Source organism: Macrotis lagotis, chromosome 1 (assembly GCF_037893015.1).
Source record: "Macrotis lagotis isolate mMagLag1 chromosome 1, bilby.v1.9.chrom.fasta, whole genome shotgun sequence".
NCBI classification, from domain to species: Eukaryota; Metazoa; Chordata; class Mammalia; order Peramelemorphia; family Peramelidae; genus Macrotis; species Macrotis lagotis.
Genome location: NC_133658.1, coordinates 850,944,337 through 850,967,928, shown reverse-complemented (window position 1 = coordinate 850,967,928; position 23,592 = coordinate 850,944,337). Strand labels below are relative to the sequence as shown.

At 41.9% G+C, this 23,592-nt stretch overlaps 1 long non-coding RNA gene across 3 annotated transcripts in view; it reads right to left on the bottom strand.

Moving 5' to 3' along the window:
- LOC141490796 (uncharacterized) overlaps positions 1-23,592 on the bottom strand; it is a 41,344-nt gene that overhangs the window by 2,941 nt on the left and 14,811 nt on the right. For all 3 annotated transcript variants that reach the window (XR_012469351.1, XR_012469344.1, XR_012469350.1), the window contains one exon: positions 5,960-6,106. This is a non-coding gene — a long non-coding RNA (uncharacterized LOC141490796). The remainder of the gene's footprint in view (positions 1-5,959; positions 6,107-23,592) is intronic.

Genomic DNA, 23,592 nt, shown 5'->3' with positions numbered 1-23,592 from the left:
AAAAAAGTCCTTGCCCTTAGGGAGCTTATATTCCAAGGCAAAGGGAGGTAATATGTAAATGACTAGATACATACAACATATATGCAGTATTGGTGAAGATAATATGAAAGAATGAGGCACTAGTGGGGGGGGGGGAGGGTTGGGAAAAGTGACCTAAAGATGGTGGTATTTGAGCTGAGCCTTGAAAGAAGCCTTGGAAGAGGTGAGAGGGTAGAATGTTCTAGGTGTGGAGGACAGCTTGCAGCAAACCAGTCAGGAGATGAATCAAGAAGACTAGATTATTTAGGAGTTATCAAGTATTGTTGCTGCTCTTTGTCCTTTGTTCTCAAAGAAGACCATGACATCAAGAGAAGTGATGCCATGACAAGTTCATGAATCAGATTTCAGTGAAGTGGTACTGTGCTAAGTCACCAGCCTCACTTTGTCCTAAGGAGCCATTTGGGTTCAGGGACTAGATATGGCTCTAAGACCAGTTCTCAATGTACTGCACCATCTACCTGCCTTTGGGTCTCAGGTGTAGGAAGATGAAGAAGAGCCAGATTGCAAAGGGCTTTAAATTCCAGACAGAGAACTTGGAGATGATAGATTTGATATCTATCTGTATTTATTAGATATATGTCTAGGTCCTCCTGACTCCAGGGCCAGTGCCATAGAGAAGTCAATAGCACTCTAATCTTTAAGAGAATGGGGAATGCAGTCTCAGACAAAATAATTACCTAGCTGTGTGGCCTTGGGCAAGCCACTTAACCCCATTCGCCTTGCAAAAAGCCAAAAAAAAAAGAGAGAGAATGGGGAATGGGGAAAGGACAGAAGGCAAAGGAAGGCAACCCTTAGCTTACTAGAAGGAAGAGCCACTTTAAGGTCTTGAGGTCTTCAAGAAGAGGTTGGATGATCATTTGTTATATATGGTATAAAAGTGACTTATTTATAGATTAAACTAGTTGACTGCTAAGGTCCTTTTTAATTCTCAAATTCTATGATTTTCAGTTCTAAAAGTCAGAGTTGTCCAATGGTAGAATTGACTGCTTCATAAGGTAGTGAGTTCCTCATCACTAGAGATATGCAAATAGTGACTGAATGATCCATTCAGCTCCAACGTTCTTCTTTTTCACTTCATCCTTTCTTACCTCTCTCTTAAGCTCCCTAAGGAATCCTTTAGAGAGGATAGCTGTGTAGGGTCTAAGGATGGACCTCAGAGATGTCTCCCAGCTCTAAGATTCCCTGCTCCAGGTTCTGGAAGAACAAAGCATCTTCCCAGGATTCCTATGCCCTCCTCACCTCTTTCCGCACTGGCTCCTCACCCCCGCTGAGGAGGAGACCGTTCAGGCGCACTATTTACCATTGTCTCTGGAACATGAGCTGTCACCAGCCCACCTCTCCTGGCTGTCTTGCCAGATTCCTTCTGGGATCACACCCCGCAGATACCGCCTCTCCAACACAGCTTCCTGCTCCCCTCACTATTACCACCCCAGCCCTCAGCCTCCCCCCCACATTCCCAACTGTCAGACTTCTCCAGTCACCTCAGGGAAGGTGTCTCCTCCTATTCCTGCTGCCCTCCATGCTGAGAGGGAAGAAATCTTGGGTTCTTGTGAAGAAGGGGCAGTGAGAATGAAAAACACAACTAGGAACAAGAATGTTAGGGGGTCCTTCAAGATCATGGAATTGAGAAGTTCACCTAGAATTTGTGGACAAATTTCATCACGTCTGGAAACTTGGACTGGGGAAAAACAGTATCTTTCTTTTTACTAACTAAATGAAATTTTGCATTTCCTCCAATTATTCAAAAATTATTTTTAAAAGCCCTTAGACTTCACCAGACTGTCAAAAGTGTTCATGAGACACACACACACACACACACACACACACACACACACAAAGGAAAAAAAATAATTTTCTAGTACAGGCCTCTAATTATATAGCTAAGAATATAGAAGCTCAGAGAGGTAAGGCATTTGCCCAAGGTCACACTGCCAGTTGGTAAGAGAATCAAAATTCAAAATCAGGTCTTCTGGTTTACAAGTTTGGAGCTTGGGGAAATATACCTTTGGACCCCCAAGAACTGTTTAACCACATTCAACAATACTCATAGTTCTTTGGGGGGGGGGGGTTGGTTTTTTTAGGTTTTTGCAAGGCAAATGGGGTTAAGTGGCTTGCCCAAGGCCACACAGCTAGGTCATTATTAAGTGTCTGAGACTGGATTTGAACTCAGGTCCTCCTGACTCCGGGGCTGGTGCTCTATCCACTGCACCACCTAGCTGCCCCCCTGCATTTTCTCTTAACAACTGAATCTCAGAAACCTTCATTTCCTTCAAGGTTTAGGTGCCATCTACTTCACAAGGACTGACCTGATCCACCAAGTTGTTTATACCCTTTCCCCATACTCAATTTATCTTACACACACTCATCTATTTATATATTGTATCCCCTAATAAAATATGCTTTTTGAGGACAGAGACCATTCTTTGCTTCATTATATCCCTAGGAGCCAGGACCCACTTGGGACTTAAAAATGCTTAATGAATTGAACTTCCTTCTAACAGCCCTGTGAGGTAGATAATGCAGATATTATTATTTCCAGTAATAATTATAATAATGCAGATGTTATTTATTTCCCTATAAAATGGGGAAGAAAAGTGAAAGGGAACCAAGAACTAGAAACAGAGACAAAAACGGAGAGACAGACAGAAAGTAACAGAGACAGACACATAGAGACAGAGGGTAGCATATGCAGAGACACAGGAGAGAGACAGAGACAGAAACAGGCAGAGAGGGGAAGGACTGCTCCCAGATCACAAAGTTAATCAGAGTAAAGAGCTGAGATTCAAACCCAGGACTTTTGACTCTAAGCACAGTGCCTTTTTAGTCAATCAATGAACAATTATTGGTTGAGGTCTAATGTGAACACAGAAATGTGAATGAGAGAAGAAAAAGACAAACTCAATTATTATCTCCATCCTATATATAAGGAAAGTGAGGAAAACAGAAGTTAAGTGACTTGTCCAAGGTCTTATATCTAATATATTTCTGAGGCTGAATTTGAATTCAGGTCTTCCTGACTCCAGGCCCAGTGCTCTATCCACTGTGCCATATAACTGTACATGAACTAAAAACTAAGACTCCAAAGAGAGAAATGAAATGGACCTTAACCTCAGGAAGCTTGCATTCTACAAAGGAGGCAAATTTGTGGCCCCAGAGACAGGAGCCACTGTAATATCCAAGGGTTTGTCTTGCAAATATCTTGAGTTTCCGCTTCCTCTCTTTCCAAATAATCAAATAAACTTTCCTGGTTTTGTAGATTGTCTGACCATTTCTGAGCTTCAGAATGGAAAACAAGGTCCTCAGGGTTCACATAATAATAGCTCACATTTATGTAGCCCACTATCCATATTATACAAACTCTTTATGAGAGTTATCTATTCACAAACTGAAGGCATATTATTAAAGATCAAGCAGGATTGCAAAAGTGATATTCAACCATGGACTCCATCTTTACCATTTCTCAATTAATTAAAAGATGGAGACAACAGAAGATCCCCATGTGCTTGTTGTTTGTTGATTATTAAAAAAAAAAAAAAGGACATGATTCAGTAGAGCAAATTACCACTTCACAGCTCTCTTACAATAAGGTGTCTCCCATACATACATCAAAATCATTCAAGATTCTTTGAAAGATGTTAACAACAGAATAATAATAGCTCTATTTGCATAGAACTTTAAAGTTTGCAAAACATTTTACATGTATTATCTTATTTGGTCCTTACAACCCCACAAGGCAGAGCATATTAATATCCCCATTTTGCAGATTGGGAAACTGAGGTTGAGAGGTCTAGTGACTTGCCCAGGGTGAGTCAAATGTCTAAGACAGGATTCTTGTCTTGAATCAAGCCCTCTATCCACTAAGTCAGCTCATGCAATGCCCTTCTGATAATAAAACACCTGATGAAACATCAAATAGGGAAATAGATGGTCCCCAAAGGTACTAGACACTATGATGAGTGTGACTGAGTTCAGGATCCAGACTGAAGATGGGTTTCCTGTAGTTGGGGAGGTCTTCCAGAAGCTAATTTGCAGATAGATGTGCTGATTGGATGTTGTTGCAAGAGCTTCCTGGGAAAACCCTGTAAAGGCCCAAAGGAATTTGACCTGATCATCCACACAGGAAAGTGGTGGGTGAATCTATGTGTCTGGATGAGGACCCTATAGAATTTGTCCAACAGTAGATGTGTCTGGCCTAGACAATGTAGATGGACAGCACGAGCAGGGTCCAGAAAAAGGAGAGCAGGCTGAATTTCCTTAGGGAAATTGTAAAGTGCCTTTATTAACTCCCCAAGTTTCCCATAAAAACAGTCTCATCCTATCAATATTAACATTCTACGGATGTTGCTATAAGATAGTGAGACAGAGAACACAATTGACTCTGAAGAATGAAAAATGAATATCATATGGGGCAATGAAGAGATACATGGTGTGAGCAGACTGACTACACCATAGAAATCAACTAGGGACTCCAAAGAACATGAGGGGCAGTCAGACATCACCAAGGAGATGGGTGGTCATGTGGCCAGAGAGGGATGGACAGGTGGACAGCCTGTCACAGGTATCTTTGTAATGTCAAAGGAAACTTGAATGCAGGTCTCATAACCCTGACATTATATCTCACATTGTCTGTTTGCCTGTTTCTGTCTCTTGTTTCTATGTGTCTGTCTGTCTCTGTCTTCTTGCTGTCTCTTTCCTCTTCTCTCCCTTTTCTCTCATTCCCTGTCTCTCTGTATCTGTGTGTGCTTTTCTGTATCTTTCCATTTCTTCTCTCTGTGTTTCTCTGTCTCTCTCTGTCTCTCTCTGTCTCTCTCTGTCTCTCTGTCTCTCTGTCTCTCTGTCTCTCTCTCTCTCTCTCTCTCTCTCTCTCTCTCTCTCTCTCTCTCTCTCTCTCTCTCTCTCCTGCCTCTGTCCAGCAGCCCAGCGGTCCCCTACTCTCAGGAATTCTCCCTGCTAGTTTCATTTGATGCTACATCTCAGAATTTCAAAATTCATGCACTCCACCAACCCAGGGTCAGTCTCTCCCAGGATCAAGAACATAGGTATGTGCCACTCCAGCCAGTATTAGGCCCTTTTTGTTTCCCCAGCTCTTAACCCAATGTCTTAATGCTTAATAAATGCTGATTCATTGGCAGACTAGTAAAGGGATTCTCTCTATATGATGACTGCTCTTGTTTTCAAATGCCATTGCCTCCAAATCACCTCTTACCCACCTAACAAAGAGCTACATGTTAAAGTACCAGGGGTCAATGTGAATTTTTCCTCTTGAGTCCATTTCCATTAATACTTTTTGCCCACAGACTGATTTCTTTCAGGCAAGGCTTAATTATGTGGGATTTTCTGAGAAGCTGGGGTAGGTGCCAAGAATCCTGTGGGGAAATGGGAAGTACCATTGAATGACTTGCCTCGGGGTCATCCCTAGGTGGGGGACACTCCTGTCCTCTCCTCAATGGAAGAGCCAAATAAAGCCAATGCCTGTAATAATCAAAGTCAAAATTCAGTCAAAATCACTGGAAGATATAGGTGCTGCCATATTGAAGGAGCCCTGGTAATGGTGAAGCTCCATGATCCAAACCCTCAGAAGGCTCCAAGGAAAGGTCATTGGATTTGATTAGAACTGAAAAGGAGGGGGGCGGCTAGGTGGCGTAGTGGATAAAGCATTGGCCTTGGAGTCAGGAGTACCTGGGTTCAAATCTGGTCTCAGACACTTAATAATTACCTAGCTGTGTGGCCTTGGGCAAGCCACTTAACCCCATTTGCCTTGCAAAAACCTAAAAAACAAACAAACAAAAAAAAAGAACTGAAAAGGAAAAATGGATTTATTTCATCCCCCCAGTGGAATCTATAGGGGGATTGGGAGTTCTATATAGACAAATTTAGACCTATTGTAAGAAAGATATTCCCAACCATCAAAGTTACTTACCAATTGAGTTGACTGCCTCAGGACAAAGTGAGCTTCCCATCACTGAACATTCTCAAGTAGAGACAGACGAGGATGTGAGATTCATGCTTAATTGAAAAATTGGGCTAGATATCCTCAGATCCCTTCCAACTCTGCAAATCTATGATCCTATGGGATTACAAAAATATTTTATCAGAGTAGATAATCAGGCAGGGCATGAAAAGATTGAGACAGTCAATCAACTAGTTTTTAAGTGTCCACTATGATCTAGATATTGGGCTAAGTGCTAGAACAGGTAACTTTTGATTGGGATGGCAGGGGTGGATAAAGGAAAGCTCACCTTAGGGAAATTTACTCAAGAAGAAGAAATAAGGGAATGCTCAGAGAGAGGGGTCCTCACCATTTGGTATTGTGGTGAGAAGGAACTGAATAACAAAAACTAAGAAACATTATGTCTAATATAGTTTAATAAAACAAACATGACTGTCAGTTCAGACAATATAGACAAAAATCCAAGCTCTCTGCTTCTTACTGCTTATGTGACTTTGGACAAATCACTTATACTCTCTGACGCCTCAGTTTCTTCCTCTGTCAAATCATAGAATCCTCTATCTAGATCTAGATGGAACCACAGAACTTGTTCAAACTCTTAGATTTACAAATGAGGGAAATAGAGGTTAAGTGACTTGTGCAAGGTCACACAGAAATCAAGTGACAGAGTAGGACCTGAACCCAGGTCTCCAGATTCAAATCAGACAATTTCTAAAGTTTCTTCCAGATTTAAATCTATGATCCCCATGATGGACACTGAAGTGAGTTTAAATAAGGAAAAAAGGTCCCTTAAGAGATAACAAATCTAGAAGTTCAAATCTGGTCTCCAATACTTACAAAGCTGGGTGACCCTGGGCAAGTCACTTAATTTCTGTCTGCCTAAATAATAGCCCCTGCCTCCTAGGGCTGTTGTGAGGATTGAGATAATATTGTAACTGTTGCTGTTGATATTGTTGGCCTTGGTGTTGTTATTAAAGGACAAAGCACCAAAACAGATAGGTGTAACATACTAACACAATCAGCACACTCGAGAAGTTCTAGAAAATGTTTTGTAACAAAAGGATAAAATGTTTTCCATCTAAAGGTATCAGGGAAGGCATCCTCCTGGAACCAGATAGCTTTTTTGAAAGGTAAGGTCCCCACGAGGTTGGAAGACATCATAGACAAATTGTCCCCATACCATCATTTGTCTGCAGACCAGCATAGAGGTACCAAAGACAGATGAGTCAGGTCAGAGCAGAGCTCTTCCCAAAGATGCAATCATGTTGGGCCAGGCATGAAGGAGCATCAAATCAAATGGTAAGAGTGGTTCCTTCCTCCCTCTCCCCATCCCACTCCACTCCTGTCACTCTCTCCCTTCTCCAGGCTCAGATGCCAAATGAGCTCTCTGGTCCATGGCTCTGCAGGAGGTCCAACAACCCAGGAGTTGCTAGAGGCATCTGCCTGGCTGCTGGAACACAGCTGGGAGGGAGCTTCTTGAAAAGGAAGGAGGAAAGGTCACAGGCTTCAGTGCCCAGCTGCTGAGGGAGATTATTCAAATGGGATGGTGAAAGCTTCATTTTTAATTGATAGAGCTCTGGGAGTTAGTCAAGCAGAAGTTAACACCTGGCAGTGATGGGAGTCTCCTACCTGGGCAGGTGAGGCAGGCAAAAAAAGAAGACTGGGAAATATTGGATTTTAGAAGTTCTGTGACAAAATCCAGTTGTCCTCCAGATCCATAAGATTGGGGCTATTATAAATTGGGAAGTAAGGGGCAGAGTCCTGGACTAAAGGTCCTAGTCTCACTTCCAATCCCATATCTGTGACTTTTGGGGCTCTACTTTCTCATCTGTTAAATAAAAGAATCCCCAAGGAAGTCCAAAGTCAGAAAGAAAGACCCCCACATACACTAAAATATTCATAGCAGCACTTTTTCTTGTAGGGAAAAATGGAAACAAAATGGAAGTTCATCAATTAGGGAATGACTGAATAAATATTTTAATTTAATGGAAGATTATTTTGTCATAAGAAAAGATGAGTATATAGAAATAGAAGAAGCATGAGATGACTCATGAACTGATGCAGAATGAAGTCAGTAGAACCAAGAGAAGAATATACATGACTGTAGTATTGTGGATGAAAACAAGACTAAAAGATGGTCAAACTCTGATTAAAGGAAATGACCATAATTGAACCTAGACAATTAAAAAAAATTACTTAATTAGTGGAGAGGTAAGAGGCTATGGAAACAAAATGTTGCATACACTGTCAGATAAGGTTCCTAAGTGAATGTATTTTTTGGTTTATTCTGCCCTGTTACAAAAGAGAGTTCAATGTGGGAAGGGAATATTAGGAAATAAATATATGAACAAAAAGCTTCACTACTCCTCTTTTTTTTGAGAGAAATAAAATGGATGGTCTAGCATCCATCCTAGTTCTAGTAATCTTTAAATAAATCCAAGAAAGCAGCCATAGGACAAATTGTCACAGAACCACAAAATCCCCAAGGTCATAGAATTTAAAGCTAGAAAGAAAGGATCTTGAAAACTCACTGTAACAAAATTACACAGCTCATCTAGTCCAGCCCAGTCCAACCAAAAATTTCCTACAATATTCAACTTAAAAAACATATAGTGATGGAAAATTCACTATTCGTGAAATGAATAGGAGAAAACCTGGCCAGATCTGTTTTTGTGGTATCATTTTAGCAAGTAGGCAAGAGAGTAATTGGAAAAAGAAGAGTCTAATCATGAAGCTGTCCCAATAGGCCACACAATGACAATGAGGCAATGAGAGATTTGTCTGTAGGTTGGACTAGAAGAGGATATTTTCTCTATTTACAAATGGGTAAAGAGAGGATAAGTGAATTGCCCCAAAGTCACTCATCTAGGAAATGGCAAAATCAAGATAGTAATCTATTAGTTCATTGCAGAAGTGTGTGAAAGTTTCTATGCATAGTGTTGGTATATTAAAAGAAATATACATACTCATACATGGGTAGAAGATAAGATGCATACACTGCACACATAGAGAACTTGCACACCCACACTCACATGGGCCTTGGATGACTTGGCCAGACTCTGAGTTCAGGTGCTGGAATACCTCCTACTGCCTGCCCTCGGTCCAGTCAAGGCTTCCCTCTTCCCTGGCATGCACCCACACCCAGGAACAGAGATGAGTCTCAGCTTCTCTCCTGCACCCAAGCAGGGCTCCCCCACCAGCAGGCCTATACCCGCCCATTGGCCCAGGACCCCAGCCTCAGGCTGGTGTTAGCCTGCTCTCCTGATTTTGCTGGCTTGGTGAGCTCAGACCCAGCCAACTTTCACACCCAGACGTGGATTGGGGCCAGCTGGAGACTTGTACCAGCCTGACAAAGGTGTGAGCAGAGTCAAGAAGAAAGCAAAAAATTCCTTCTATAGGAGTGAAAGCTAAGCATCCCCAGCTGGGCGGTCCCAACTCTGGTCTAGTCCTGGGCATCATGGGAATGACCTTAGACTGGGCTGGGCTGAGGCCCAAGATCTAAAATAAGTGACTAGGGACCAGTACTGATTATCTATACCATCATTGTAAATGCATGGTCTTCCCCTCTGCCCCTCCTAACTTTCCTCCTTCCTTTCCCACCAGGACAGAAGCAAGACCATATGACTGCCTACTTGGCCCAAAAGAGCCAGGCAAGGTCTTGGTTGGAGCCTCCAGATGTAATAACTAGGAGGGTCAGGGAGTGACCAGAACTAAAGGTCCAAAGGCCCATCAACCTCAGCCTGCTGCAAAGTAAAGGCAGTCTGGAGATGAAATATGAGGGCCTGCAACTCAGAGGGCTTGGAAACTCACCCAAGGTCATATACTAGTATCAAAGCCAGATCTCAAATCAGGATCTTTGGATTCTTAGCCCAGTATCTTTCTTTTACAATTAATCAACAGGCATTTATTAAGCTCTATTTACCAGACAGTGTATTAAGTGCTCGAGATACAAAGAAAGGCGAAAACCAAGTCCCTTCCCTCAGGGAGCTGCCATTCTAATGGAGGAGACAACATACAAACAAGTAGATATGTTCAGATACAGTGGAAATGGAAGGTAAATGGACTCAGAGTGAAGGATGACTGACAAAGGCTTCTTGCAGAACACAAATATTTGAGCTGAGTTTTGAAAAAACCATAGAAGTTAGACAGAGGTGAAGAAGTTCAGCATCCCAAGTATGGAGGAAAGCAAGAAGAGAGGCACCAACAAAGAAGGGGGAATAAAGTGTAGGACACTTTAAGATAGGAAGGGGGCAGGTTCTGTGAAGGACTTTTAAATGCAAAGGATTTAAAACATAATATAATAAAATATAAATATATATAATATATAAATAATATAAAAATATTTAACCCTAGATGAAATAAGGAACCACCAATGTTTTTTGAGTTGGGATTAGAACATATTAGAAGGATCACTTTGATATCTGAGTGGAAGTGGACTGAAATGGGAAGACATTTGAGGCAAGCAGATCATCCACCAAGCAGATTGTTGTAATAATCCTAGAGTGAGGTGATGAAAGGGGACATATGCAAGAGAAGGTAGAATGTCAAGACAACTTAGCAACAGAGAAGGTGAATGGAGTGAGTTCAAGAGAGGTAACAAAGATGACACCAAGACTGAACCCCTACCTAATGTTTCCCCTTCCTTTTGGGGGGCCTCAATTTTCTCATCTGTTAAAAAGAGAGTATTGGGTTTGATGGCCCTCTCATTCAATCACACGATTTTTCTCAGATCTCTCCTTTATACACATTCTAGATTATATGCTCTCAGGCCCTTTGCAGTGCTGATGTGCTATGTTCTATGTGTTCTGTGTTCTAAGATTCCCTCTGGCTTTAATGTTCTATGTTCTAAAGTCTCTCTCCTTATACCTTCTCTCCTTATATACCTTCTATATTCTTTGCTCTTAGGTCCTTTGTAGTGCTAGCATTCTATGTTCTAAATGTTCTAAGACTCCTTCTGGCTCTGATGTTTTATGTTCTAAGGTTGCTTCCAGCTCTAACATTCTATGTTCTGAATGTTCTAAGTTGCCCTCCCATTCTACCATTCTGCATTCTGAGTCCCTTTCAATTCTGTTCTCTATGAGTTCCCATTGAAAGGCAGCTACCAGGCCACCAGGTAGACTGTTGATGAGATGATGTCAGACAGGAGGGAGCCAATCCCCAGCTTCAGTTGCATCTCTAGCACCTCAGAACACAGGCTTGGCCACTCCAAACAAGAGGGGATTGGTTTCACTAATTGGTCTGAATAATTCTTTTGACCCTAATTAGCTGCCTGTAATGTCCCATTTGCATATAAGAAAAGCCTGTCCATTTGCATATTTGTAAATCAGGAGGGTTTGTTGCCCAGCAGGCTCTGGCAAGGCTAGTGCCAGGGAGCTGCCCCATGATGGGGATGACTGGCTCAGAGCCAGTAAGGCTATGGGCACCTTCCCCTGCCAGCCAAGGGTGGCAGCTCCACTGAGCCACTGGGAAGGAAGAACGGGTTAATTACAGGTCAAGTTTGATCAAGGAGGGAGGATGAAGCTGCTATTTTGATGGAGACAGAAAGAAGGGGAAACAAAAAGGGATTTCAGGACGCTCTGTGCTCAGAGACCTTCTGTTCACGTTCTCAGACTCAATCTGCAAACATTTGGGAGCAGGAAAATTAGTTTTCAGTAAGATGAGGAAGAGTGGGAGCTGAGGATGAGCACAGAAACCTAACCACAAACTGACACCCCCCCAGAGGCATATTTACCTGTACCTAGAAGAACAGACCTACCCCCCCAACACCCAACCCTACCCTTTCTTACACTACTTGCCACTTGCACTTTCCAAGCCTTGCACCCAGGCAATCTGGACCTCCAGAATTATCTTGAGAGGCACACTCCAGCTTGCACATCTCTACAAACTCACACTTGCAAAGGTCCAGGCTCACATAATCACACTGACTGACACATATTCAACTTAAATAAACATCACTTAAATTGCTACTGAATGCATAGCTGGCACTCAGCCCTGGAGAAAGGCAAAGTGTCTAGAAGACACAGTCCCTGCCCTCCCAGAGGCTTCCACTCTAATGGGGCTGCTAAGACAAATAACTATGACCTACATGTAAGACTATAACCTACTGTAACATCACATGGGTATCTTAAGTAAAGAAAGTGTTTTAATGAATTTGAGGTCAGGGTTTGCTGGAACCATCTCAATCTCCAAGAAGCCCATTGTTAAATTTTCTGTGTAACCATTTGGAAATCAATGGCTTCAAATCTAGGTTTGATTTACTGTTTTATTGATGACCTGGACTTCAGAAAGTAATGGAGAAAGTATATGCAATGAAAATTAAACTTCAAAGCATGTGTTTTCAGAAAGCCAGTTGTTAAATTTTTTTATACTAAGAGGACCCTGCCTGAGATAGAATGCACAGATTAAGGAGATTAGGAAAAATTCATGAAAGAAGGGTTTCTGAATCAGGTCTTGAAAAACAGGTTGTATTCTAGGTAGAGACATAATGGGAGCAGTTTTTCTAGCAATAACTCCAGACCTGTTGTAGCTGTTCTGGGACACTTCCTTCTCCCTCATGCTGTCTCCTTTGGGGAAGAAAAAAAAGGAAAGGAAAGGATACAATACTGCTCTCCTTTCATAGAGACCCCACCAGTCAGTCAATTAATTATTAAGCACTTACTATGTATAAGACACTGAACCAAAAATACATAGAAAGGCAAAAACATAGTCCCTGCCCTCAAAGAGCTCCCATTTTAATGGGGAAGTAACAGAAACAGTTGAGTACAGACATGATACCAGGCTTTTTAGGAAGCAGGTAGGGTCATGTGGCTAGTGTAAGAAGAACCCTATATGGGAGCAGCTAGGTGGCACAGTGGATAGAGCCCCTGTCCTAGAATCAGGAGAAACTGAATTCAAATCCAGCCTCAAACACTTAATACTTACTTAGCTGTGTGTCCTCGGGTAAGTCTCTTAGCCCCCATTGCCTTGAAAAAATTAGAGAGAGAGAGAGAGAGAGAGAGAGAGAGAGAGCCTTATATGAGACCCAGGCATCAAGACCCCATAACTGTAAGAGGGCTCAGGTCAATAGGGTCAAATCTCTGACCCTATAGCATCCCATTAGGTGTGTGCCCAAGCCTGAGAGAAGGGCAGCAGGCCTTACCTTACACCAACAGTCTTGAAGGCCAAGCACAATGGGACCCCTGATGCTCAGGGGCACCCCAGGTCCAAGCCACAAGAGTAGAAATCATATTTCCAGGTGAGGTGGCATAATGGATAGAGCACCAGCCCAAAGTCAGCAGGACCAGAGTTCAAATCTGGCCTCAGAACCTTAATAATTACCTTAGTGTGTGACCTTGGGCAATCACATAACCCCATTGTCTTAAATAAATAAAATTTTAAGAAGAAAGGGGAAAAAGGAATCATATTTCCCACTTCTATGATGCTCTAAGTTTACAAAGGGATTTCTTCAACACAACCCTTTCAAACTGGGCCAAATAAGTATTATACTCCACTTTACAAATCTCAGAGAGGGTTACAAGTAGCTTATCCAAGGTAACACATCTTCTAAGAGTCACAGCCTGCATTCAGACAAAGGTCTCCTGACCCTGGGTCTAACCCCTTTTCCACTACAGTCCATTGCCTTTCTTGTCAAGAAGATGGGCAAGACCATGCCTTTATGTTCAGCTCCTCCCTGCACCAGCGTTCAGAGACACTACCTCCAAGCTGCCCCCTCCCAGTCACTAGTAGTTCTTCTCCAGGGCCTGTGTCTCTAAAGGCAACATAAATCATCATCATCATCATCATCATCATCATTGACATCTCTATTGCACTTTCCAGTTAAATTCAATAAACATTCATTAAGCACCAATTCTATAAAAGTATTATGAAAAGACAAAAAAGAAAAAAGATAACAGCTCTTGCCCTCAAGGGGCTTACAGTCTCCAGGCTGGGAATTCAACTGATAGACTCATAATAAGTATAAAGAATACATTTAAAAGGCAGTGATTTTGAAAAAAGAGTGCTAATAACCAGAGAATCAGGAAAGGTCTTAAATAGAAGGTGGCCAAATGTAGGCAGAGGTAAGGAGGGCATCCCAAACATGGGGAAAGCCTATGCAAAGCCACAGAAACAGAAGATGAAATCATGGGCAAGGAACAACTAAAAGGCAAGTCTGGATTGAACAGGGGATGATGAAGGGGAATCCAAGATAAAATAAGACTTGAAAGGTCAGTGGAGAGCTCAGATTGTGGAGGTGGGGGTGGTGCCAGACTGAGGAGCTTGCATCTGAGCCTAGAGAAAATAGGGAGTCAGGGAAGATTTTTGAGTCAGATCTGCCATGTTAGGAATATTGATTTGGCAGCAGTGGGAGATGATAGTGCAAGTATTATTATTCCCATTTTATCCAAGAGGAAACTGAGGTTATCAAGTGAGAGGTTAGCTTGAAAATCCAGGTCTTCTGCCTCCTGCTTTCCTCATTATCCTGGGCTGCCTCTTCATAGAAAGGTAGTTATAAACAGGTGAGTGTCTATGCCTTGAACTTAGATTGAGCTTCAGCCTTTGAAGATGGGGGAGGTGGAGGGAGAAAGAGAAAAGGAGTAAGGAAAGGAAGGGGGAAAAAAAGAAATACTGGGAAAGTCTGGCTGATGCAGATTGCTTGAGACATGAATATTCATCAGCGAATGGGGAGAGCAGGGAGTTTGCCTAACAGCTCCACCCACCTAACTGAAATAAATGTCATCGCCTTTGCCAATAAAGTGCCAAAGGAAGCTGGCGGTGGCTCCCAGGCAGACAGTGCCAACCGGCTGGCTTTCAGTCTCAGGCAGAGTGGTCCAAGAGAAGCCACCCAGTCCTTTCCTACACCAGAAACTCAGCTTTGAGAGCTTAGGAGAATAGTGGTTAGAAGGGAACCAGCCAGGAAAAGGTTCACTCTGCCACCCACAAGAGGCCCCACAGCTCGGGGGGCTGTTCTTCTTCCAGAATTTTCCCCAGAGCCCATTAACTCATTCATGGGAGGTCCCTGGGTATCCACACCAGATTACCAGGATTAGCAGCTCCCCAAGAACACCTGTGGATTCTAGCATTTCCAAGCTGGAAAGGACTTCCAGAGGGCATCAAGGACAACTCCCACAAAGCCACAGTATCCAGGCTACTTGGATACCACCAGGGAAGGGAAGATCACAAGAACCCAAAGGCAACTCAGTTCATTGGTGGTTAGTTCTTAACTGTTAGTAGGAAGTTCTATCGAGTAGAAATTTTCCTTTCTGAAATTTCTACTGTTGTGGCTAATTCTGTCCTCCCTCCAAGGCCAGAGAAAAAGAAGTTTAAGCCTCCATCCTCCTACATGGAGACAGAAATCATAGGTTAATAATCTTAGCAACTAAAAATATTACTAATAATTAGCAACTCTTATAAAAGGAGTTTGAAAGTGGATGAAGCAATTTCCTCACAATTTTCTTCTTCTGAAGTAGGTATGGAAAATATTGTTCTTCTCATTTTGGAGGTGAGGAAACCGAAGTTCAGAGACCTGGTCAAGCTCACAAAACCAGGGACACCCCAAAGCCAAAATCTGAGCCCAGGGCTCTTCTTGGTTTCAAGCTTAGTACTCTTCCTCCCCCAGGCTTCCTTCAAGCCCCAGCTAAAATCCCACCTTCTAGGAAGCCTTTCCAGATCCTCTTAATGCTAATGCCTTCTCTCTCAGTTATCTCCATGTTCCCATGTTTAGTTCTTGTTTGTATGTATGTTGTCTTCCCATTATCCTGTGAGTTCCTTGAGACCTTTCTTTGTATCTTCAGTATCTGATATATAATTTGATAGGTTCTTAATAAATTTTTGTTGACTGCACCATATTATCCCCTCCTAGCAACATCACAGGATCTGGAGCAGAGAAAGCTCTTGTAGCCCTCCTTTTATATTTGATCATGCTGAAGCCAAGAAAGGTTAAATGATTTGCCCATGGTCACCCCAGAAAGAAGCACAACCAGGACTTGAAACCAGCAAGTTTTTTGATTCCAAATCAGATAAGGCAAAAAGATAAAGTAGGCGGTCCCTGGAGAAATCTTAAACCACTTGGCCTCATGGCACACCAGGCAGAGATCTAAACTCTTCCAGGTGTCTTCAACCATTCATGTCTTATTAAGCTCTCTTCTAGCCCAACCCAACCCAATATAATTGGACCCTGGCCTTTCTTGCTATCTTTAAGTACCATCTTGGACACCTTCTGGCAAGCATCTCAAGATAACAGAGATTTCATTAGGTTCTCTCCATCCTAGATTTTGAATCTGGGGCCCTCTTCCCCATTTCCCTTTTTCTCAATCCAACTGTCCCAGAACACATTAGCTTTTCTAGCCTAATTTCATTATGTTTCGCATCCTGTACTGTTGAATCTGTTTAGTCTAATTACACAAGGGTCTGTCATATCATCAAATGTTTAAAACTAGAAGAAGGCTTCAACACAAAACAGAGAATGTCACAGAACCTGGAAGGACAATGGAACCTAGAATGTCAGAGCTAAAAAGGGGCCTTAGAGCACAGATATTTTTAAAGCCATAAGGAATCTTAGAACATCAACTATCAAGGCTAGAAAGGGGCCTCAGCAAATGCTATAGACAAAGGCTTAGATGAAGCCTTAAAACATATGTCAGCTTAGAGCACACTGAACATCCAAATTAGAAAGGAACCTTAAAAAATATATCAAACTAAAGCAGCTTTGAGGTACCATCTCACACCTATCAGATTGGCCAATATGACCAGAAAGGACAATGTTCAGTGTTGGAAGGGATGTGGGCAATCTGGGACACTAATTCATGTTTGGTGGAGCTGTGAACTCATCCAACCTTTCTGAAGAGCAATCTGGAATTATGCCCAAAATACAATAAAAATGTGCATGCCCTTTGATCCAGTAATACCACCACTGGGTCTATACCCTTAAGAGACCATGAAAAAGGGTAAAAACATCACTTGCACAAAAATATTCTTAGCAGCTCTGTGGTGGCAAAGAATTGGAAATCGAGCAAATGTCCATCAATTGGGGAATAGCTGAACAAATTGTGGTATATGTATATTATGGAACACTATTGTTCTATTAGAAACCAAGAAGGGGGTAGCTAGGTGGAGCAGTGGATAGAGCACCGGCCCTGGAGTCAGGAATACCTGAGTTCAAATCTGACCTCAGACATTTAATAATTACCTAGCTGTGTGGCAATGGGTAAGTCATTTAACTCCATTTGCCTAGCAAAAAAAAAAAAACCTAAAAAAAAAGAAAGAGAAGAAAGAAACCAAGAAGGATGGGATTTCAGAGAAGCCTGGAAAGACTTGCATGAACTGATGTTGATCAAGATAAACAGAACCAGAACACTGCACACCGTAACAGCGACATAGGGGTGATGATCAACCTTAACAGACTTGCACATTCCATCAATGCAATAATCAGGGACAATTTTAGAGTATCTGTGACAGAGAATACCATCTGCATCCAGAGAAAGAATTGTGGGGTTTAAACAAAGACCTTTAATTTAAAATTTACCTTTAATTTAAAAAAAAAACTATCTTATGTACTAAATTCTCCTCAAGGATATGATTTCTCTCTCAACGCATTCATTTTCAATCAATGTATAGCATAGAAACAATATAAAGATTATCATACTGCCTTCTGTGGAGGTTTGGGGGAAGGGAAGAGGATGGGGAGAAATTGTAAAATTCGAAATCTTACCAAAAACCTTACAAAAACTACTATTGTGTATAATTGGAAAACAAATAAAATATTAATAATAAAAAATATGTCAGAACTGGAGGGAACTTTGGAACATAAAATATTAAATCTTGGATGGCTCATAAGAACATAAAATGACAGAGCTAGAAAGGGACCTTAACACTTAAAACTATATATGAGAGGGATCTTAGAACATAAAATATAGAATCTTAGAGTTGGGAGACCACAGAACACAGAATGCCAGAACTAGAAGTGACCTTGGAGCATAAAGCATAGAAAATAACAAGGTATCAAAGGGTTTTAATGGTGATCTAGTTTAAATTACTCAGTTTACAGAGGAAAGTGAGGATTTCAGAGAGTCCTAGTCTACACATTGCATTCAACAAATATTGACTAGGTTCTACATTATGGAGCATATATATATAGATAGATAGAAAATGATAGATTAGACCTCAAATTCAAGGTTCTTAAGCCCCTTGGCCATCTATTTTTCTGTCCCACCAAATGAACTGGGAGAAGTAGAGATCAGAGAGAGTACATTCTCTCCCATCTTCTCCACAGAACATAGAACAGCCCCACTCAGCAATCAAGTCTGTGGGTGGCTCAGCTCTCCAGTTCCTGCTCATGTTATGTAAAGTTTGGTGTGTGTATACATGTGATTTGATGAATTTGTGTATATTTTCTTAACCTTCATGCATTGTTCATTTCAAACATATTTTTCCAAAATGGGGCTTGGGAAAGTAATTTATTGAATGAACTTACATCAGCCTGGGCTAACTAAACCAGTCCAAGAACTCTTCCCCAGGTGGCTTCAGTCCTGCCTTGGGAAGCAAAGGTGATTTATTTGCGAAAATAAAGGAAGTTATATCCACCAATGGATCAGAGCTGGAAGGCACTCAGAGGCCCATCATTTTACAGATGAGGAAATTGAGGCACAGAGAGATGACTTGCCCAGGGTCACACAAGATTCAAACTGGGATCGCCCTCACTCCAAATTTGGTATTCTATCCACCAAAACATTTAGCTATCTTTCTATGCAACTAAATCCCACAATTTAATAAATGTGTCTTCAGTTCTTACTCTGTACAGAACCCAGTATTCGGGGTGGCTAGGTGGCACAGTGGATAGAGCACCAACCCTGGAGTTAAGAGTACTTGAGTTCAAATCCAACCTCAGACACTTAATAATTACCTAGCTGTGTGGCCTTGGGAAAGCCACTTAACCCTATTTGCCTTGCAAAAACCTAAAAAAAAATTTCTAAAAAAAAAACCAAAAAAAAAAACCAAACAGAACCCAGTATTCTATTGGAGAAGAGATACAAAGGTCTAGATAAATCCCATTCCCTGTCTTGCTGGGAGATCCTAGTCTAATAAAAGAACAAGATATAACCAGGTGATTGTATCCAGGTGACCCAGGAAACAATAAGGAAGGTCAAGTGTGTTGGAGAGGTATATTCATGGATTTGAGGAGGAAAGATTATAGGATTATACATTCAGAGCTAGTAAGGACCTCTGAGGTCATTGAGTCTCATTCCTTCATTTCACAGACAAGAAAATCAAGGCTAAAAGGTTTAAGTGATCAACTGCATGGCTCATAAATATCTGAGGCAGAATTCAAACCTAGGTCTACCTTATTCCAAGTTCAGGCATTAAGGAACAAGTGACCTTGCAGTCCAATAAACAATTATTAAGCATCTACTATAAAGTAGAAGAGATGTTGGCAGGAGGATCCAAGCCCTGCCTCTTATTCATATCAGCTGGGTGCTATGGATAATAACTTATCCTCTCAGGGTTCTAAGTGGTTGTTGGTCCTTAGAAGAAAGTGTGTGTCCCTGATTATGAATTCCCTATACTGGTGAACTTTACACAGAACTAAACAACAACAAATTATTTAAGTACTGTGCAAAATTCTGGAAATACAAAGATAAAATGAAAAACAGTACCTGTCCTCGGGGAGCTTTGGGGGGGGGGGGGCAGGGAGGGAGGAGAAAGGGCAATGAGGAATAAGGAGAGAATTTAGAATCCAAGGACTTGGGTTCAAATCCTACCTGAATGATTTGTAAAAAGTCATCCTAATCTCTCTGGGCCTTAGTTTCCCCATATATAAAAGAATGACTAGACTAAAATGTTTCTGAAGTCCCTTCTAGTTCTAGACAAATCTGGGATAGTAAACATTTGTACATTGAGACCTCAGGGGCATTATTGAATAAGGTCACAAGAACATAGGTTTGATACCACCCATAGAAGGGACCTTGCAGACCATCTAGTCCAACCCCACATTTCACAGATGAGCCAGGGGACTTGTCCAACATCATAATGTCAGTAAGAAGCAAGGCACTGATGTTCATCAATGAAGAGTGAGTTCTATGCCTATGGGTTCTCAGGTTACACTTGTGATACCTATCTCATAGAGCTATGGGGGGGGGGGGGCAGTAGGAGAAGTATTTAGTAAATTTAGAATGCTCCAGAAACATCACCATCATTAAGACTTCCCCCAAAGCATTTGTGATGGTCTTTGGCCTCCACAGAGGCATATTCTGATTGGGATGAGAAATCACAAGGGATTACTCTGGAGACCTTGAAGAAAATATTAGATCCTTAGAGTACCAAAGCAATTAATACAATCATAGAATTTGTGCTGGGGTAACAGGAACAGTAACAGAAGCAGAGATGGATTGCACTGGGTTGAGTTGGGTTAACTTTGGCTGGGGAAGGCTGGAAGAAGGAACATGGCAAAGCCCTTGGCAAGCTTGCTTGAGTTAGGTCTTCCCCCTTGGCCTTCTATGAAGCCTCATAAGTCAGAAACTCCTAGGACCTCCGGGAACCATCCATCCCATCCCCTTGTCTCAAGGCCCAGCCCCACTGAACTAATTTTGAAGTATGAAGAACTAGATTCAAATCTGAAATCTGCTATTTATAATCTGGGTGGCCATGGACAGTTCACTTGCCCCTTCTGAGTCTTAGTTTCTTCATCTGTGAAATGAGAATTCAGGACCAGATGACCTTTAAAGTCCCTTCCAGCTAGAATATTCTGAGATTCTCTATCTAGGACTCAGAGCATATGCTACCTTAGTATATAAGAAAATATACAATTTATTATGAAGTCATTGTTATTTATTGTATGTTAAAATTATGTTCATCATAATATAATGTTAATATAATAATGTATTGCATGTTTCTAATATGCAAAATATGATATAGAATGTATTGTACAATATACAATGTATTAAATAACATATTTTATGACATATTATATAATGTATATTTAGCAAACATTCATTAACTTCCTAATACATGCAAGGCCTTAAAGTTCATTCTAGGAATACAAAGCTATATAGAGTCCAAGCACTTGCAATCTGATGGAATTCTAATTCTAATTACCTTTTTTTCTGCCTACCTCTTCTCTCCCTGAGAGCTGGGTCCTGGTCTAGCTAGTATCTCTTTGTATCATCTGCAACATCTAGAACTCTACCCTACACTATATAGTTGTTCCTCCTCACAATCCTATTTGGAGTTTTCTTGGCAAAGATACTGAAGTGTTTTCCATCTCCAGCTCATTTTACAGATGAGGAAACTGAGGCAAAGAGAAACAAATGACTTGGCCAGGGCCACACAGTTAGTAAGTGTCTGAGACTGGATTTGAATTCAGGTCTAATTGGATAGGTCCTAATAATGACAGCTAGCAACACACATATGTGTGTATGTAAATATTATAAATGGATATATATAAACACATAGCAATAGACTCGTTATAATGAAATGGACCCTGCACAGAGTTGTAAATATATTTAATATTTTCCCCCCAGACCTGCAGAATGAGATCTCCTTCCCCTATCCTGGGAGACTTGCATGCTACCAAGGAGTTGGATTGTCCAGGGAGGAAATGCTACCCTCTGCCAACTTCTGGTCAGGAAAGACAAAGGCCCCCCCTTGGTGGCGGCACCACAGCCTCGTGGTTCCCCTACCACCCCCCATTGCCAGCCTAATTTCAAGTCACTCTCAGGTTTCCACAGAAGTAGAAGAAAGTTCTCATGCAAGACAGCAGTTTTCTAAGATTTGTGTGACAAGGCTGGGTAAAATTCAAATGACTCTGGGTGATTTAATCCATTTGGGGCCCTGGCGGTAAATCAGCAGAAGCCAGAGCTGACACACTGGCCCCCGAGAAACCTGCAGGTGGATGATATAAGTTTATCGGCAGATCTACAGGTGAGGACTCAGACAGCCTTGAATTGCGGTGGGAAGTGCTCTCTTCGGTTCTGAATACATTTGGAGTGCCTGCAGCCTCCCCAAGCCCTGTTTCCACCCAAAGTTGGCCTCTAGCCGGCTGTTCTGTTCGTTCACCCAGAAACAAATGCATTTTCAGTAGCTGTAGGAGGAACCTGGTCCCCTCCCATCTCTCCCTGCAATGACTTGGGGTTCAATCCATATTCCAGGGTCAGGGATATCACATTGCCCCCAGATCATTTAGAGAATTCGTGTTTCAGGCAAGGGACTGAACTACGAGCTTTAAAAGTCAGCTCTAAGGTTTCTAAAGCTTTCTCCTTTCTGTCTGTATCCTTCTCTACACTCCAGTCAAAGAGGCTTGCTCATTATCATCTGAATGTTTCCAATATTCTACTGCCTCCATAGTAATTCCCCAAGCCAAAAATGCCCTCCTTTTTTCTCTATCTCATCTTTTCCTATTGAAATTCAATCTAACCTTCAGGGTTTAACTAAAACACTCTTTCCTTTATGAAGCCCTTCCAGATGGAACTGCTTCAGCATTCTCTGTTCTGGATTCTGAAGTTCCACCTAGCTCTGATTTTCTACATTTTTGAGTTTTCTTCCAATTCTGACAATCAGTGTTCTTCATTCTAAGAAACTTGCAAACTGTTTCCTCCTCTAAGCTCCTAGGGCTAGCCCCCATTCAGATCTAGGGGACTTTGCTGGGTCATTAAAAGGGGATGTTGCAGCATTTCTGAATTGATCTATACTCTCTCTGGGATTTGACTTGGAAAGGTTCATACTCTTCTCTCCCCTGGTCCTGAGTCCTAGGGTTCAAGAGAAGCCCACAATTGAGGCAGACCAAAGCCTCAGCCTCGTGAACAACTCAGTCATTCCTGAAGTCACATTACTTTAACTTTCTCCAACTGCCAGGAGTCTAAGAGAGAACATTCTTCAGCAGCTTCTTGGCTTCAAGAAGAATCAACTGGGTATGGCCGCTGGTTTTTGCTTGGGGCAAAGAGGGTTTTTAACTGCAGGGTCATGCTCATCACCCTCCAATTTAAGAGAGATTCAGGTTGTCAGAACTCAAAGGGGTTCAACCATCTCACAAATGAGAAAAAAAAAAAGATCCGGAAAGGGGTGGAATAAATCTACCCAAGTCACACACCCAACAAATGGCAATCTCCTGACTCCCAGTTCAGTGTTCTTCCATCGTCATCCCTTTGCTACTGGAGCATGTCCAGACTCTGGCATTCGGAGCCTTCCACATCCTGTCTTCAGCCCACCTTACCATCCTCATCTCTCCCTTCCTGCCCTGTATTCACATTTAGTTCAGCCCAGATGGAGTCCTCCCTCATTGTCCCCTACACAGGGAACTCTTGTTCCTTCCCCACAAAGATGCTTTCCTTTCCCCACTCCCACCCTTGTTTGTCCAAAACTTAGCCATTATTTGAAGCCCCACATGAGTTTCAACTCCTCTGTGACTCACCCTTACTTAAATCCAAACTCAACTTGCATGTCATGGCATCACCTCCCTGAAGTCATGATCTTCTTCCAGAAGGAAGGACAAACAACAACCCTCCTATGGGACCCAGTATGCAGGTGGTATTTAATACTTGATTGTTGAATGGAACCAATTTTCCAAAGCCCTAAAGGAAGCAGCCTGAACAATACAACAGACCCTTAATTTTTGAAGCCTGATACTATTCTCAAAT